Here is an 18,413-nt window from a genome sequence, read left to right as displayed (position 1 = left end):
AGTGGTGCTGTGGCTCAAGTGGTAGAGCGCTAGCCTTGAGCTGAAGAGCTGAGGGACAGCGCCCAGGCCCAGAGTTCAGGCCCCACAACCGGACCCAAAAAAAAGAACTTTCTAGAAATCCAAATCTTTGCCTGGGCTGTCCCTGCCCTACACACGACTGCGTGAGATTTCTGTCCTAGTAAACCTGTGTCCCTCCACCTAGACCAAGGGCTTTGGCTCCCCCTTCTTGACTAAATTTCCAAATAGGGAAAACTGAGGCTCAGAAAGATAAAACCAGTTACCCAAAGCCACACAGCTAGTACCAAAATCAGTTGCCAAAATCAAGGCCTTTCTGACCAGAAAGCTGACGGCTCCTCACCACAGTATTATCTAGCTAGGGGCCAAGTGTTTTGCACTCAGGACTTAAGGAGCCCTCACAAGTCAGAACTGACTTCCTTAGGTCCGGGAGTCTGGGAGTGAAGTGAGAAACTGCAATGCGGTACTGGTGACAAACAGGTCGAGGAATATGTCAGTGTTTTTACAATGCTGCTGTTGTACTAATACAGGCCATCTGCACACTGATTCTGGCTACAGAAGACCGGGGAGGGCTGTACTGGGCCTGGGCTAAATATAGCCCTGAAGAACACTCAGGTATAGCAGGTGCCCAGCCATGCTTCTCAAATTCGGCTGCCCATTGAAATCACTGGGGATTTCCTTTCTTTTCTTGGTAGTGCTGGGCTTGGAAATCAGGGCCACGCATATGGGGGCAAGTGCTTTGCCACTGAGCTACACCTCCAGCCCCTGCCCGAGATTTTTCTTTTGGCCAGTGATGACTGCATGTCACTCCCACCATCTTTGCTATATTGTTTTGTTTTGTTTTTTGTTTTTGGGTCTTTTTGTTTGTTTTGTTTTCCAGTTGTGGGGCTTGAACTTTGGGCCTGGACACTGTCCCTCAGCGCTTCAGCTCAAGGCTAATGCTCTACCATTTGAGCCTCAGCGCCACTTCTGGTTTTCTGGTGGTTTATTGGAGATAAGAGTCTCACGGACTTTCCTGCCCAGGCTGGCTCTGAACCGTGATCCTCAGATCTCAGCTTCTTTAGTAGCTAGCATTACAGGCATGAGCCACCAGCACCCAGCTTACATTGGTATATCTTTTTAAAAGCTCCAACAACTCTAATGTGCAGTTAGGGTTGAGACTATTGTTACACCACACACACACACACACACACACACACACCCTCGAAAAGATTCCAGAATAAAACCCCCTGATTTACATCAGCGCTTGCCAAAAGTTGGAAGCTTTAAAAAAATAATATAAGAGATTCTGATTCAGTAATGGGGGGCGGGGGGGCGGGGCGGAAGTGGGTGGTGGGTGTTAGTTAGCAAGATCCCCTGGTTTAGAAATCACCACAGGGACAGCTTCCGTGCCTCCCTCCCCTCACCCCTACCAACACCCCCTCCCCCAGCTGAGGTTTGGAGACTTCACCACCCCAACATAACTGAAGCAATTCAGAACCCTTGGCCAGGAAATATCCAGAACGAATTTCCGCAGCCCTTCCTTCCCCCATGCTGACGTCACATTGCTTCAAAGAACAAGGCTTAGAGAGAGAGAGCTTTCCCACTGTGGCACTGCGGAGCCCTAGGCTGGGCTAGGCCTGCTCTCTGATTGCCCGTTCTGCCCATTAATCCCGGGACACCCTTATTTAGATGCTATCTGCATACATTTGCATATTGAGTTCCAGCCCCCCTCGCCCCCTCCCAGTGCCTGTAGCACTGGGAAAATAAGAACTAAGATATTCACAAAGCCTGCTGAGATTTGCTGAGCTGAACTTCCCGCAGCGCTGGGACTCACACCTGAAGCTCGGGGCGCGCTGGGGGATGAAGGAAAGATGGCGCAGCTCTGTGTGGATAGGCGGGAAGGCCTGCGGAGCAGGAGCTCCGGGAGCTAGGCAGGGTCTGGAAGCCGCAGTTCCAGGCCTGCTCCTGTTGAGGGGCCCATGGGAAATTACTCCAGTGGGAAGAGAGCAAGGCAGGCACACAGGAGAGGTTCCTGGCCAGCCAGGGGACAGCTGGGAGAAGAAGGGGCTAGCCTGGGATCTGGCACACTTGGACTTGAACTGTGTGACCTTGGGTCATTGAATTTCCTTCCAGGAACCTCAGTTTCTTTCTCCCCCTTTTCTACTGGGGACTTAAACTCAGGGCCTGGGCTCTGTCCCTAAGCTTTTTCTCTCAAGGCTAACACTTGACCAGTTGACCCACAGCCCCACTTCTAGCTTTTTTGGTGGCTAGTTGGAAGTCTCATGGACTTTGCTGCCCAGGCTGGCCTCAAACCATGATCCTAAGACCTCAGACTCCTTTAGCAATTAGGATTACAGGTATGAGTCACCAACACCCAGCTCGGTAGCACCTCTTGCTTGTGAGTCAGTACATCATCAAGTCTCCCAAGAGTCCAAGCTCTGGGTAGGAGCATTCTGTAGCTCAACCTAGAGTCATGTGCATGCATCCCCATGGGACAGGGTCCAATAGGAGGCTGCTTCTCCTTGCAAGGTTAAAGATGTCTGTGAGCTCTGGAATGTTCTTTTCCGTAGAGAGTTGGCTTTACTTACCTCCCATTGCCTCTTACTGTGGTGACAATGATGCTTTGCCAGCTCCAGGCTCTGACTTAAAGAGAACAGAATGCTTTGGTCCTTAGTGTGGGAGCTCTGAGCCTCTCTGCAGGTTGGCTGTCTGGAAAGAACCCTCCCCTCACCTCTAGAGGGCGTGAAAAAGCCAGCCCGGGAGAGCTCCACCTTACAGCTGGCCCCGCCAAGCCCCCATTGTTGTTCATTGTACCTGGGATTTTATTCTGTTCAGACTGTACCTGGGATTTTATTCTGTTCAGACACAGTGGAGCCAACAAATCAAGAGACAACTGCCATTGAAAAGAGAGTTGTTAGCCAGGTGCCAGTAGCTTACTCCTGTAATCCTACTCAGGAAGCTGAGGTCTGAGGATTGTGGTTCTAAAGCCAGCCTGGGCAGAAAAGTCCGTGAGACTCTTACCTCCAATGAACTACCCAGAAATGGCCAGAAGTGGCGCTGTGGCTCAAGTGTCTTGAACGGAAGAATCTCAGGGATGGTGCCCTGAGTTGCACACACCACTTATGTCCAAGCCCCAGGACCGGCACAAAAAGAAAAGAAAGGAGAGCTGTTAGTCACAGTTCTCAAGAGGGAATGGCATAGTGCTTTTTGGTGATTAATTGGCGATAGAAAGGCTTTACGGATTTACCTGCCTGGGCTGGCTTTGAACCACAATCCTCAGACCTTGTGTTGCTAGGATTACAGGCATGAGCCACCAGGGCCCAGCTGGAACCAGTTTTGATTGTTGCAACCAAGGGTCTCAAGGTTCACAGAACCATTCTCTTCCTTCTCCTCTACCCCCAGGACGCCAGGCTTTTGATGCAGATACCATCAGCCTCCAGGAGAACATCTTCCAATCCACTACTCCCTGGGCCTGGGCCTGGACTCCCCCTCCTGCTTCCTTTCTATTTATGGTACCTTCTCTTCCTAGGTCTTCATAAACCAGCTGTGTGTAATCCCACAGTCCCTGTGACATACAAGGAATTGATAACCCGGACAATCCTCTTAAATCCATCCTTTTCAAACTGTGAGCTTACCAGCACTGCCATGACAAAAAAAACCAAAGCCTGGATGACAGAAACAGCACAGTTCTAGAAGCCTGGAGTCCAAGATCAAGGTGCTGGCTGGCTGCGTCTGTGAATGCCATCTTGTTTTGTTTGTAGATGGTCATCTTCTCCCTGTGTCTTCATGTGGCCTTCCCTTCCTACATTTGTGTCCTCGTTTCCTCTTAAGGACATTGCTCGGAGTGATATGGGGCTGGCCTAATGATCTTATTTCAACTTGACTGCCTCTTTAGTTGTTTGTTTTGTGCAGATCCTGGGCTTGAACTCAGGGCCTGGGCACTATGTCCCAGTTTCTTTTGCTAGCACTCTAGCACTGCAATCACAATTCCATTTCTGCCTTTTTTGGTAGTTTATTGGAAATAAGTCTCACAGACTCTCCTGTCTGTGCTGGCTTTGAACTGTGATCCTCAGATCTCAGCCTCCTGACAGGGTGACAGGCATGAACTGCTGGTGCCTAGCTTTTGACTGCCTCTTCCAATGCACTTCCATTTAGAGGGGCTGGGGGTGGTTACTGGCACAGAGGGCACACAGGTATAACCCCCCCCCTTCCTCTGCCTGAGCTTCAACCCTGCCCCTCTCTCCTGTCACTGTACTAGCTCAGCCTCTTGAGCACACCGCACCTGCACTCCTTGGTCAGCCATCCCTGGCCATGCTCTGAGAGCTTCCCTAGCTCCACAGGGCTTCCAGAGCGCCGTCCTGCCAGCCAAGCCCTTCAGGACCTGGCTCCAACCCCCCCATCGTCATTGCCAGCAGGGCCTGGGAGAGGCAGTGTGGCCCCCCGTGTCTACTCATGGACCGGTGCCCTCAGTGACTCCTGGGAATTTGTTGGAAATGCAGAACCCTAGGCCAGCCCACCCCCATCCCCCACCCCCGGGCCCTGCTGAATTAAAGTCTGAAATGCTAGCTCAAGATTTATGATAGACTCTAAGTCCAATGACAAATGGACCTTATTTTTTATTTATTTATTATTATTTTTTTTTGTCGGTCGTGGGGCTTGAACTCTGGGCCTAGGCGCTGTCCCTCAGCTCTTCAGCTCAAGGCGAGCACTCTACCACTTAAGCTACAGTGCCACTTCCAGTTTTGTGGTGGTTTATTGGAGATAGGAGTCTCAAGGTCTTTCCTGCCCAGGCTGGCTTTGAACCGTGATCCTCAGATCTCAGCCTCCTGAGTAGCTAGGATTACAGACGTGAGCCACCAGCGCCCAGCTGGACCTTATTTAAATATGAAATCAAGGGCAGGAGGAGGGAGGGAGGTCTTTTGTTTGTTTGTTTGTCCATTGTGGGGCTTGAACTCTGGGCCTGGGTGCTGTCCCTGCGCTCTTCAGCTCAAGGCAAGCACTCTACCTTTTGAGCCATAGCGCCACTTCCAGTTTTCTAGTGGTTTATTGGAGAAAAGAGTCTCACGAACTTTCCTGTCCAGGCTGGCTTTGAACCGGGATCCTCAGATCTCAGCCTCCTGAGTAGCTAGGATTACAGGCATGAGCCAGGGGCACCCAGCTAAGGGAGGGAGGTTTAAGACAGAGGTCAAACCTGGGGTTTGCTTTCTTTTCTTGGTAGTGCTGGGGCTAGAACTCAGGGCCACATGCAAGTGTGATCATTTGTAGGGGCCTGCAGTGTGGCTCCAGGTTCCATCCCTAGCACCACTAAATGAATGAATGAATATGTTAAAAGCAAAGCCCTACTTGCAGATGCCAGTGAGAAACACCTAGGCGCAGGCCTCACCTGGCAGGGCCCTACAGGAGCTAGTGATTCTCAGGAATCAGCGATGCTAGCTAGTAACAATGAACTTGACTTCCCCCAGCTCTAAGAGCTCTAGCTCACCAAGATCAGCTAAGGCAAAGATGGCCTGCGCTCGCTCCCTCAGGGCAGCCTCTCCCCCTTCATCTCATAGGGTGGCCCCTCATGGGGCTCCTGCTGAAGGCCAGTCTGGGTGCTACTGGGTAGAAGGGGGTGGGGTGCTGGTCCTGCAGAGAGCTTACCACCAGGAAGGGATGCAGACCCCACTCCACACTCCCTCCCGTCCGCTGGGAACACACCAGGCCGCTGGCTGCCCTTCCCACGCCTCTCCTCTCGGCCGCCCCCTCCCTTTGCCCAGCTAAATCTTATTTATTCATCTTTTCGATTTCAGCTGAGGCATCGTTTCTTCCAGGAAAATCCTGCTGACTACCCCCACCTGGGAAGGGGGCCTCTTCCACACTCCCATGACTCCTCTCAACCCACCACTTCCTTTATTGTGGAGCTTTTTTTCATCATTCACACTGAATTTCCTGTTTGTCTATCTCACTCCCCCTAGGCTAAGAACATCACCGAGGCAGGAACCTTATCTGCTGAGTGCACTGTAATCCCAGGTATTTTCTTAAATATAGAAGCATAATAGTAATTGCACTCAGCTGTTTTTGAGCTCATACTATGAGCCAGGCACCATCCTAAGAAGTGATCTCTAATATCTCATTGGAGCCTCATAAGTAGCCAGCGAGATGTGCAATAGAGACACAGCGAAGTTCAAGTCACTTGTCCATGGTCACACAGCTAGAAAGTGGCACAGTAGGGATTGGAACCCAAGAAGTCTGGCTCCAGAGTACATAGTGGAAGGGGATGTGATCAACTTCATAGAGGGAGATAGCGGAGGTCAGGGAAGGTTTCCACACCAGCAATACCTGAGTGGGGTGGCCAAGAGTTTGCTCTGTGGAAAAGAAAGAGCAAAGCAGGGCTTCGTGGCCCATGCCTATAATCCTAACTATTCAGGAGGCTGAGATGGGAGGAACAACATTGGTCAGAAAAATCCAGGAGACTCATCATTGCCAATTAACCAGCAAAAAGCTCAATGTAAAGCTATAGCTCAAGTGGTCGCGTGCCAGCCTTGATTGAAAAAGTGAAGGGACAGCTCCTAGGCCCTGAGTTCAAACCCCAGAACCAGTACAAAGGAAAAAGAGAGTGGAAGAGGGAGAGGGAGGGAGAGGGCGAGAGAACGCCAGGGAGCAAAGGTTTGTTAATTTAACCATCTCCAATCTGGGCTCCACCTGTCAGTGCCATAGCACTGAAGGACAAATGGAAGGCAATTGGCAACGCCCCAGACATTGGCAGACGAGGCTTAGACAGGGTGAATGCCAGGTCCTGTTCACCTTGAGTCATCCATGGTGGGGTAGGGCAGGGCAGGGCACACACACCCTGGGGCAAGAGTGCCAGTCCTCATGCCTTGCCCCAGGGTTCAGGCTCTCTCCCTCCCACAGACTGCCACCTCCAAAGGCACAACTCCAAGAGGGCTGAGCTCACAGCAGCCTGCAGGCCTGACGGAGAGTCACAAGTACCCTCTCTGCCCTTGGCTTGACCATACGGAAGTGGCAGCCGGGCATGAGGGGGGCCTTGAACTGTGCATGAACAGTACGTGGCAGCTGAAAGAATCGGAGCAGGGCAGCAGCTCCCAGAGCTGGATTCCCAGGGCCAGGACACTGTGGAGAGTTTAGGAATCCACTAACTTCAGCCAAATATGAGACTGTTTGTTCATCTGAGGGGGACAGCATTTTTTAGGTTCTTCATTTTTGAGACAAGTTCTCACTAAACTGGATTAAACTCTTTCAATCCTTCTGTCTCAGCTTTTAGAGTGCTGGGATTACATGCATGTAATCTCAGGAAATGCCTGGGTGACAGGAATGTTTAAGAAGTAAAAATAACCAAACAAAGACGAGCCCAAGCACTAGTGGCTCACTCTAATTCTGGCTATTCAAGAGGCTGAGATCTGGAGGATCATCATTCACAGGTAGCCTTGGCAAAAAAAATACACAAGTCACTGAGTGCCAGTGACTCACACCTGTAATCCTAGCTACTCAGGAGCCTGAGATCTGAGGATTGTGGTTCAAAGCCAGCCTGGGAAGGAAAGTCCATGAGACTCTTACCTCCAATAAACCACTAAAAAATCAGAAGTAGTGCTGTGGCTCAAGTGGTAGAAAGCTAGTCTTGAGCTGAAGAGGTCAGGGACAGCACCCAGGTCCAGAATTCAAGTCCCATCACACACACACACACACACACACACACACACACACACACACACACAGCACACATAAAGCCAGAAGGGGAGGTATGGCTAAAGTACTAAGAAACATGAGGTTCTGAGTTCAAACCCTAGCACTGCCAAAAAAAAAAAAAAGGAGGGGGGTTACAGAAAAATGGAACTGTGGGGCTGGGAATGTATCTTACTGGTAGAATGCTTACCTAGCGTGCATAAGCCCTGGGTTCAATTCCTCAATACCACATAAACAGAAAAGGCCAGAAGTGGTGCTGTGGCTCAAGTGACAGAATGCTAGCTTTGAGGAAAAGAAGCTCAGAGACAGTGCCCAGACCCTGAGTTCAAGCCCCAAGACTGGCAAAAAAAAAGGGGGGAGAGAAAAAGAGACAGGGAGGAGGGGGAAGAAAGATGGAACCCTGGGCTTTACTTATGCTAGGCAGTGTACAACTGAGCCTCACCCTTTCCCTGGCCCTGAGTCCAGGGAATCCGGTAGAGGGCGCTGGTGCAGCCAGAGGAGAAAAGCCAATATAGCTTCCTTGTGGGCTCCAGCATCGGGGAGAATGTCCTAGGTCTTCAGAGGTGTAAGGATGGAGGCTTAAGAACTGAAAAGAGAAGATGTCTACAACCAAACCCTTCTGCTCAGAAAGAAGTATTATATGAAATAAATAAATAAATAAAAACCAGGCGCTGGTGGCTCAGGCCTGCCTGGCATCCTAGCTACTCAGGAGGCTGAGTTCTCAGGATCACAGTTCAAAGCCAGACCTGGCAGGAAAGTCCATGAGGCTCTTATCTCCAATTAACCAACAACAACAACGACGAAAAAGAAGCCAGAAGCGGACTGTGACTCAATGTGGTCTAGCCTTGTGCACAAAAGCTCAGAGACAGTGAGTTTGAAGCCCAGGACTGGCACAAAAAATAAAATTAAAAAAATTTTTTAAATGTATACACACACAAACATAAGCAGCACCCCTGGCTGTGTGCTCATCCTGCTGGTCCCTGCTGCTTCTCGGAAGGTCAGAGACTTCTTCCAAATTCAGTTGAAGGAAAATGAGAAGTCAGGTAGGGGCGACTCCACATCTGGACACAGCATGAGGGAGTCCTCTGGGGCCATACATCACCCTCTGTCTGTGGGCTGGGATACTAGAGGATGTGGTCCATTGAACTGTGCCCTAAACCAGTTGGACACCACCTTCTACTCCTCTCTGCCCCACCCCCCACTCCCACCCCATCCTACCCACCCACCCCTATTCCCTACCAACCCCCACCCCCATGCTTAATAAAACATCCAACATGACCTTATATGGAAAAAAGATATTTACAAATCCTGAAGAATAAGATGAGATCTAGGATGAACTCTAAATCCAATGACTGATGGTCCTTATTTAAATAAAAAGTAATAATAAAGGGCAGGGGGAAAGAGGGAAGTCTGAGACAGAGGAAGGCAAGGCCAGGTGCCGCTGGCCATGGAGAGGCCTCCACCAAGCCAAGGAAACAGTGGAGCCACAGCCTGCAAAGGAGCTCAGCTCGCAGAGGGACGGGTCCTGCGACACCAGGATGCCCCTGAACTATGACCTCCGCACCACGAGAAAAGAGGTTTCTGTTGTTTTAAGTCACCTCATTTGCAGCAGCTGGAGGAAATGAGTGCAGGTGTTGAATTAGTGACAATTCATCGAGCTGGGCACTTCAACTGGCGCATGTTCTCCGTGGGTTATTCTAAAAATAAGCGAGAATGACCATCCACTGTTAACTCTAATTTACCTGGAATTCTTTTTTTTTGGGGGGGGGGTCCGGTCGTGGGGCCTGAACCTCTGGGCCTGGGCACTGTCCCTCAGCTCTTTAGCTCAAGGCTAGCGCTCTACCACTTGAGCCACAGCGCCACTTCCGGCTTTTTTCTGTTTGCTTATGTGGTGCTGAGGAATCGAACCCAGGGCCTTGAGCATGCTAGGCAAGCGCTCTACCACTGAGCCACCTTCCCAGCCCTTACCTGGAATTCTTAAACAAAAAGTGTAGCCAGTAATCTCTGAAGGAGAAGATGCACTTGCTGGTGAAATGTAACTTTGTGGTACTCTTTTCTTTTTTTCCTTCAGTGCTAAGAATCTACAAAAATATCTCGTCATAGCTGAGCACCATCTGCAGACCGACTACATCAGAGTCAGCTGGGGAGCTCTAAAAAGTCCCGAATCCCAGACAGAGAGCTCACCGGGACAGGACAGGACAGGACAGGGACTCCAGAAATAGACCTGAACACACCTGGGAATTCAATTATGCCAAAGGTGGTGTTTGGAGTCTGTCGGGGGAGGACAGATTATTCAATAGCATGTTGATTCAACTGGCCAGCAGCTTGGAGAAATAAAGCTGTATCTCTCCCTCAGCCTCCTTAGTAACTAGGATTACAGGCGTGAGCCACTGGTGCCTGGCAGCACTCTGAACTTTAACGGAGTCATCCTCTGTCTGTGCCCTCTCTATGGAGCAAGAAGACAGGAAAGGTGGGGGAGGGGTTAAGAATGTCCACAGCTGGAGTCTGTGGGGTTCCTAGGCACCCACACACAGGGTACTCTGGGTCCTCTAACTCCCAGCCCAGAAACCCATGCAGACTTTCTCCAGGGTCCATCCTTGTGAGCGAGCAAGGGGGTTACTGCTTGTGCTGAGTGGAGCAGCCGCTGCACTGGGTTGCGGTGTGCACACTCGGGCAGACCCCCACCCCCACTTAGACTGCATCTGGCAGCTCACTTTTTTGCTAGGCAAGCACTGCACCACTTGAGCCACGTACCCAGCCCTCAACATTGCTTTTTTTTAACATTACATTTTTTTTCAGTAACTATTTTATATTCGTGCAATGATAAAAAGATTTGAAATCCTATTAGGGCTAAAAACACATAACATCGATGGATACTAGAGCTTCCAGACATTGCCAAAATGAAAATAAAAACACTGAAAATTGATATCCAAATATTTTATTTCAGTAAATATTTAATTCAAAGCTAGTTTTTGTTGTTGTTGTTATTATATTGTACAGAGATGGCATTAGCTCCAGCTCATTTGACTTTTCCCTCCCATACTGTATTCCACTAGTTTCTGATTCCTACAAGCTCCCGATGACAGGGAGGACCTGGAAGGGGCCAGAAAGGACCCTACACCTCTGGGGAGAAAAGTTCTGGCTTTGCACAGCCAACCTGGGGGGTGGGGGAGCCCTCCCTCCACAGGGATGGGAGTTGGGCCAGGCACAGGCCCCAGGCAGGAGGTGGGAGGGGGACTGGCGCCCCCTGCTGGAAGCTAACAGAACTGAGCAGAACTGCATTGTCCTCCGCCCCACCCCTGGGACTCATTTAAGATCTAGTCCACTCCTGCATCTGCAGAGATGTTCCTACACAACAGATCTGATGGCTTCCATTTACACAGCCTCTATTAGGGAGAAAGTGGGCACTAAGTGTCTGCTGGACTCAGACTGGATTCAGTCTCTCCACTTATCACCCGGAGACTTCTGGCAAAACAGAGGGCCTCAGAGTTACTCAGTTCCTCAGGATCAAAATGGGGACAGTACGGTTGCCTGTCTGTGAGAGCTGCTTCACAGCATGGTGTGTTTAAAGTGGTGCCCAGCGTGCAGGTAGCACTGGTCACCATTAGCTGCCCTGGCAGAGACCTCCACAGAGCGATTATACCATTTAACATCACAACTCCCCCATGGGAGTGGACTTTTTTTCTTTTTTCTTTTTTGTCAGTTGTGGGGTTTGGACTCAGGGTCTGGGCACTGTCCCTGAACCTCTTTGTGCTCAAGGCTAGTGCTCTATCACTTGAGCCACAGTGCCACTTCCAGTGTTTGAGTGGCTAATTTGGAGAGAAGAGTCTCTTGGGGACTTTTCTTGCTGGGTTGGCTTCAAACCATGATCCTCAGATCTCAGCCTCCTGAGTAGCCAGGATTACAGGTGTAAGCCACCAGCACTTGGCTGGGAGTGGACTTCTGTTCACCCTATTTTGCAGGAGAGGAAAGTGAGGCAAGGAGATCAGGTGAATCAAGGTGATGGTGCACAATCTAAACTAAGGAAAATGTACTCCGAGAGCCTGGCTTTCCATGCTCACAGTGGTCTGCTATGGCAGGTCCTGTCCCTCCTTGGTTGATGGGGAGATTAAGACTCAGAGAGGTGAAGTGATTTGCCTCAGGACAGACAGCTAATTAGCACTGGAGCGCTGTCTTGGACTTGACCCAGTTCTGTCTCCCTGCACTGTCTCGTGGAATACCATGACAAACGCAGCCCTGGCGACCCAGTGTGACAAGCGAGGACACTGAACTGAGGTGCTGACTGGCTCAAGGTCACAGAGCAGGTGGGTAGGGAGCCTCACACAGGGGGCACTCATTTTAGCACCTCCTTGGCACTCTGCTGCAGCTCCCAGCCTTCCCTTGTCTTTATGATCAAGACTCCTCTCCTCCTCCTCTTCTCAGGCTCTAAGTTTAGCACTCTTTGCTTCTGGCCAGCCTCAGCACAGCTGTCAAAGTCCAGGTCTCAAGCTGTCAGTCAGCCAGAGCCTGGCATCCGTATTGGTTCTTGGAGTTCAGTTTCTATCCCCTGCCCTCTGGGAGGCAGCTGGAACAGTGGGAAGAACAGGAGCTTGGAGCTGGACAGTCAGAGTTCAGTCAGAGTCCTTTGTCCATCAGCTGGACTTTTAGGACGTGCATCCTCTGCACAGCCAGTTAGAGGAGTATGTTGCAAAGCTCTGGGTTTCTGGGCAGGATTAGCATCACTCAAGCCAGACACTGGTGGCTCACACCTGTAATCCTAGCTACTCAGGAGGCTGAGATCTGAAGATTGAGGTTGGGGGCCTGCCTAGCAGACAAATCCATGACACTTTTTCTTTTTTTGTTCAGTCATGGGGCTTGAACTCTGGGCCTGGGCACTGTCCTTCAGCTCTTCATCTCAAGGATGACACTCTACCCTCTTGAGCCACAGCTTCACTTCTGGTTTGCTGGTGGTTTATTGGAGATAAGAGTCCCAAGAACTTTTCTTGCCTGGGCTGGCTTTGAACCATGATCCTCAGATGTCAGCCTCCTGAGTAGCTAGGATTACAGGCGTGAGCCATGGGCACTCAGCTCCAAGACACTCTTATCTTCAATTAACCAGCAAAGAGCCAGAAGTGGAGATGTGACTCAAGTGGTAGTTTACTGTCAGCCTCAAGTGAAAAAGCCAAGAGTGTGAGGCCCTGAGTTCAAGCCCTAGTACTGGTACACACACACACACACACACACACACACACACACACACACACAGAGGAAAAGCATCACTCTGCCATTGTGCAGTGGCCCAACAGAGATGAACTGAGCACCCACTATGGGCCAGTGACTATGCCTAGTGAGATGGCTCTGAGCCTCCCAGTCAGAGTTTGGCCACTGGGCCAGGCACCATACTTGACAGTACTGAACACTCCTTTCCATACAAGGTCACTGAACCTCCATGGAGAGCATGTGAAACATTAATATCATCCTTCATTTTCAGGTGAGGGACATGGGCGTGTAGAGTTAAATGCCTTTGCATGGTGGGGGCCTAGAACACCCATCCAAGGCCAAACAGCATGGCTCTGTAGACGCTGGGATTTGGGGGCCCTCGGTTTGCTCACACTCTAGAGGTCCTTGCTCCATGTCATTGTACGAAGTGTTGACTCGCTCAACAACCAGTTTCTGCCAATCAGGAAAACAAATCTGACCCAAGTCTGGCTTTGGGAAGCTCAGTCCACCGAGGGGCTGGGAACCGGCCAGGTCATCCTGCGGCACATGCTGTGACAGGCATGTGGAGCACCTTAGAGGAGCTCCACTCCACAGGGCAGGGGCTGACCTGGGCTTACCACGCTGCCTGGGCTCTCTCACCGCCTGCTTTGGCCTTGGTTTGGCCAATGGGAGCCCTGGTGAGAAACTGGAAGGCAAGGAGCTCACAGAAACCAGGGTATTTCTCCCTGTTCTCAGGGAGGAGTAGGTAGGAGTACTTTTGCTGCTGTGATTCCCTAGATTTGGCTCCTGCTAGGCAGTGCCTGAGGGTCCACCTATGGGAGGCTGTGGTTGAAATCTCAGGTTGCCAGCTCCTCCCCTACTTGCTATTTTTGCCATCAAATAACTTTGTGGCTAATTCCTCATATTAACTTCCTGCTTTTAAACCACCTGGCATGGGAACTGTCATCTTGACCAGACTACTGATAATCTATTTCCCTGTCCATACCAGGAGGGGGCCAACATATATGGTGGGTTCCTTCCTCTAATCCTAGCAGCTAGAAGGTAGGAGGATCATTAGTTCAGGGGCCAGCTGGGACTGGTCTTGTAATACATGCATACATACATGCATGCATGCAAACATACATACACACATACATATGAAGATAAAATGAAAGCTCATCTATTCATTCACACACAAATAGATACCTATTATCTTTGTTGGTCTGCAAAACTGGGCTAAATATTGGAGATACCCTAGGGAAGAGAGAAAGTAAAAGGGAGTGAGAACTCAGGCCCTGCCCGCCCCTCGTGTGAGATGTTTGCAGACCTGTGACCTGCCACCTGTGCCAGAAGTTCAAATCATCTACAAACAGGAAACACCATTTACACTTCAGCTTATTTTCTTCATCCAAGCATTCTGGTCCTAGGGCCTTCTTCCACTCCCCACCTACTCTCCCTTCAATCCTGGAAGATTTAGGACAAATAAAAGGAAGCCTTAATTTACACCACAGGGAATCAAGTTAAGGGGCTCATTATACCAAGTGATGGTGTAGTCTAAGCTATAAATAGATCTTTAAAAACAGGTTTCGCTAACCCCATAGATGGAGGTTGATGGAGAAGGTAGCCATGAGCCCCAGAGCACCACCTGCTGCCTGCCTGCTCTCCGCAGTGTGGTGTCCCTGGGTAGTCACTGTGACCAAAGGAGCCAGGAAGCTATGGTTTGAATCCCAGCAGAGCTGACCAGTAAGTGCATGTCCTTACACAAGTCACTCCTGAGCCGCTGTCTCCTCATCAGTAACATGAAAATACTAAGAGGATCTAATATCATTACAGCTTAAAGCACCTGGCAGCATCTGGTATAAGTGCTTAATAAACATTCACTATACAATATATAATAAACAAGCACAAGTACTATAAGTAATCTTAGGATTACTAACTGCTGCAGGAGGAGTATGCCCTGGACTCACAGCTTTTCTATTAGACCAGGAAACTGCTGTGTGACTGAATATGTTGCTCCTTCTCTCTGGACTTCAGTTTCATCATCTGTAAAATGTGAAAATACCTAAGGAAAAAAAGTAAATTATTCCCTAACACGGCATTACTATTTGTGCATGAGAAATGGTAGAGCAATTTGAAAAGCATGGAGTCTGCAGACTACTTGTTCTTTAGCTGTGGCTCCATTCCTTACTCGGGTGTATTCTTTACCATTCTGTGCCTCCATTTCTTCATATTTCAAGAAAAAATAATATCAGCTACCTAATAAGGTGGTTGGGCTAAAAATTAATATAGATGAAGTGCTTAGAGGCAGGGTATGGTAATTCGCACCTGTAATTCAACACTGGAATGAACACGTTGATCTCTGCCTCAGCTATACAGAAAATTCAAGACTAGCCTGCTAGCTGCCAGTGGCTTCCACCTATAACCCTAGCTACTCAGGAGGCTGAGATATGAAGACTAAGGTTTGAAGCCAACCCAGTCAGAAAAATCTATGAGACTCTTCTCTCCAATTAGCTAGCAAAAAAGCCAGAAGTGGAGGTATGGCTCAAGTGGTAGAATGCCAGCATTAAGCAAAAATGCCAAGCAAGAGCCCAAGGCACTGAATTTAAGTGCCAGTACCAGCATATATTAAAAAAACAAATAAATAAAGCGCTTTGAGTGTTAGGATTACTAAATCTACTTAATCCCCCACAGCTTTTGAATAAGATACACCTAGGTTGGGGCTGGGAAGGTGGCTCAGTGGTAGAGCGCTTGCCTTGCATGTATGAAGCCCTGGGTTCGATTCCTTAGCACCACATAAGCAGAAAAAGCCAGAAGTGGTGCTGTGGCTCAAGTGGTAGAGTGCTAGCCTTGAGCTGAAGAGCTGAGGGACAGTGCCTAGACGCAGAGTTCAGGCCCCACAACGTGGGGGGAGGGGAGGGAGGGAGATACACCTAGGTCTACAGGCCAGCCCCTCTCTTGGCTGTGTGACCTTGAGCCAGTCACCACCTTTCTTAGCTTCAGCTTTCTCCTCCTCTCTACAGGAAAGACCATAATCTTTTGTGATGGTTGGATAGGAAGTGTTCTTCCCAAATGGTTGCTGTGCTGGCTGAAGGCTTGTTGCTAATGGCTAATGGCACTACTGAAAAGTTATTGGTTCTTCGTGTGTGTGTGTGTGTGTGTGTGTGTGTGAGTGTGTGAGTCAAGGGGCTTGAACTCAGGGCCAGGGCACTGTCCCTGAGCTCTTTTTGCTCAGGGCTAGCACTCTAGCACTTTGAGTCACAGCACCACTTCCGGCTTTCTGGTGATTACCTGGAGATAATCTGGTGGACTTTCCTGCTCAGGCTGGCTTTGAACTGCTGAGCAGCTAGGATTACAGGCATGAGCCACCAGCACCCAGTATTATTGGATTTTTTTTTTTTTTTTGGTGGGTGGTGGGGCCTGAACTCTGGGCCTGGGTGCTGTCCCTCAGGTCTTCAGCTCAAGGTGAGCACTCTTACCACTTGAGCCACAGTCCCACTTTCGGTTTTCTGGAAGTTAACTGAGATAAGGGCCTCATAGACTTTCCTATCCGGGCTGGCTATGAACCACCATTCTCATATCTCAGCCTCCTGAGTAGTCATTAATGGATCTTGAGGGCACTAACTGTATCTATCAGTTAGTCCATGGATAAGTTCATAACTGAAAGGCTCTTAGGTAAGGCCCTCTTGAAGGGAGTAGGAGGGAGGGGATGGAAGAGAACTTCTGGTCTCTGGATGCAGCTTTCTGTCACGCGGCCTTCCTCCAGGTTTCTGCATTGCCTGAAAGTAATAGAGCCAGCAAGCCAGCCATCAGCTGAAGCCTCGGAAACTGTGAGCCAAATTAAATCTCTTTTTCCTTCCATTTTTCTCAGGCATTTTGTGTCAGCAACAACAACAAAAACACAGATCAACATGTCCTCCTTTCTGAACGGGAAGCACAACACAGCCAACAGGCAGTGCCTGCCTCCTTTCTGCTTGACTCCTTGTCTCTTCATTTTTCCCAGTGGTTCACTTAAACATCCTTCTGACCCAGAGCCCCTTCCTTCACTGCTTCCAGAATTCTTCCCCTTGGCGTGCTCTAGAGGGGAGAACTCTGACTTCAGTCAGAAGAACATGCAGGATGTGCCTGTCTTTGGAATGAAAGGATTTTGACATGTTTCCAAGGAGCCTCGAGCCCTTGGGCCATCTTAGGCTTCAGTCTCTTCTGTTCTGGGATAAGGTTATTTCTTTATCCTAACCCTTGGCAATCTTGTAATATGGTGGCAAAGGCCAAGGTGAGGTCTAGGGATGAGAATGTGTGCTCCTGGGTTTCTCTTGGATACCCCAGCCTTTTTGGGGAGGATGACTTGGTCAGAAACACCCATATGCTTCCATCTTGGAAGAGCCTCTGTAGGGCTGAGGAATCAAGTCCTCTGGGAGGGAACCAACCTGCTGTCAGCACATTGGAGTTCTCCTGGGCTGCTCTGCAGACTTGCTGCTGTTGCTGGTTGACCAGGAGAAGAGGAAGGAGCCTAATCCCTGCAGAGCCCCCAGCTCAGTCCTCATCCAAGATAGAGGTCTGGTAACTCCTCTATACTCAGGTGTAGGCAAACAACTCAAAGCCTCTTTCACAAGCTCATAATCCCAGCAATGCCTCTAATGCAGGAGGACCAGTTTGAGACCAATCTGAGCTATATGATGAGCTTGAGGTAAGCATGGACTATCCAGCAAGACTTTGTTTCCAAAACAAAAACAAAGAACATTCCCCTCCCCCACTCAGGAGTTTCCTTAGATCCCCCCCCTCCAACCACCACCACCCACACCCCCGCAGGCACGCGCGCGCGCACACACACACACACACACACACAAATTTGTGTTCTCCAAGTAAGGAAAACAGCTTGAGCAACTTAACATGCATTACTCCCTCTCAGGTTCTCTTCCACTGCAAAATGGGCTTCAACAGAAGGTGACATTTTGGGCACCTGGAGGAGGGAGTCTATGCTTTCTAAAGGACTTTAAATATATGTACATCTATTTTTTCCCCCTTGGTGCTGAGGACTGAACCCAGGACACCGAGCTTGCCACCGAGCTAAGTCCCTGACCCCTAAATTTGCCTATACTATCTACAGCGGGCAGACGACAGCTGTGAGAGTTATGACCTATGCAGGTAAGGGGTACACGAACAAAGCTCACTAAAGAGCAGGCATTAACTCCTTCCCAATCCCCAGACCCAAGCCTTCCGGATTTGCCCCCAGGAGTCCTCTTCAAGTCATCTTGGACCAGCCTTTCCCACCTCTTAACTGTACAATGAGAATTACAGGCTCTACTCCAACATAGCACATCAAGTCTAACTGGGAAGGAGTAGATCACGCTCAAGGCGAGAGTTAAGTAATCGGTGAAATGCCAGGGCAAACGATCGATAGCATTGACTTCTTTCCTGCCAAGTCTAAGGGTCCCAGAGACGCAGGCTCGCCCCAGAGCCACTCCAGGAGAGGGCGTGGCTCCCGCAGCCACGCCCAGGAGAGCCGGACCCCACCGGCGGTGCGAGGAAGGGACCTGCATGACGTCAAACCACTTCCTATG

This window comes from Dipodomys ordii, unplaced genomic scaffold (assembly GCF_000151885.1).
Source record: "Dipodomys ordii isolate 6190 unplaced genomic scaffold, Dord_2.0 Scaffold13, whole genome shotgun sequence".
NCBI classification, from domain to species: domain Eukaryota; kingdom Metazoa; phylum Chordata; class Mammalia; order Rodentia; family Heteromyidae; genus Dipodomys; species Dipodomys ordii.
Note: the sequence above shows the minus strand (reverse complement) of the source record.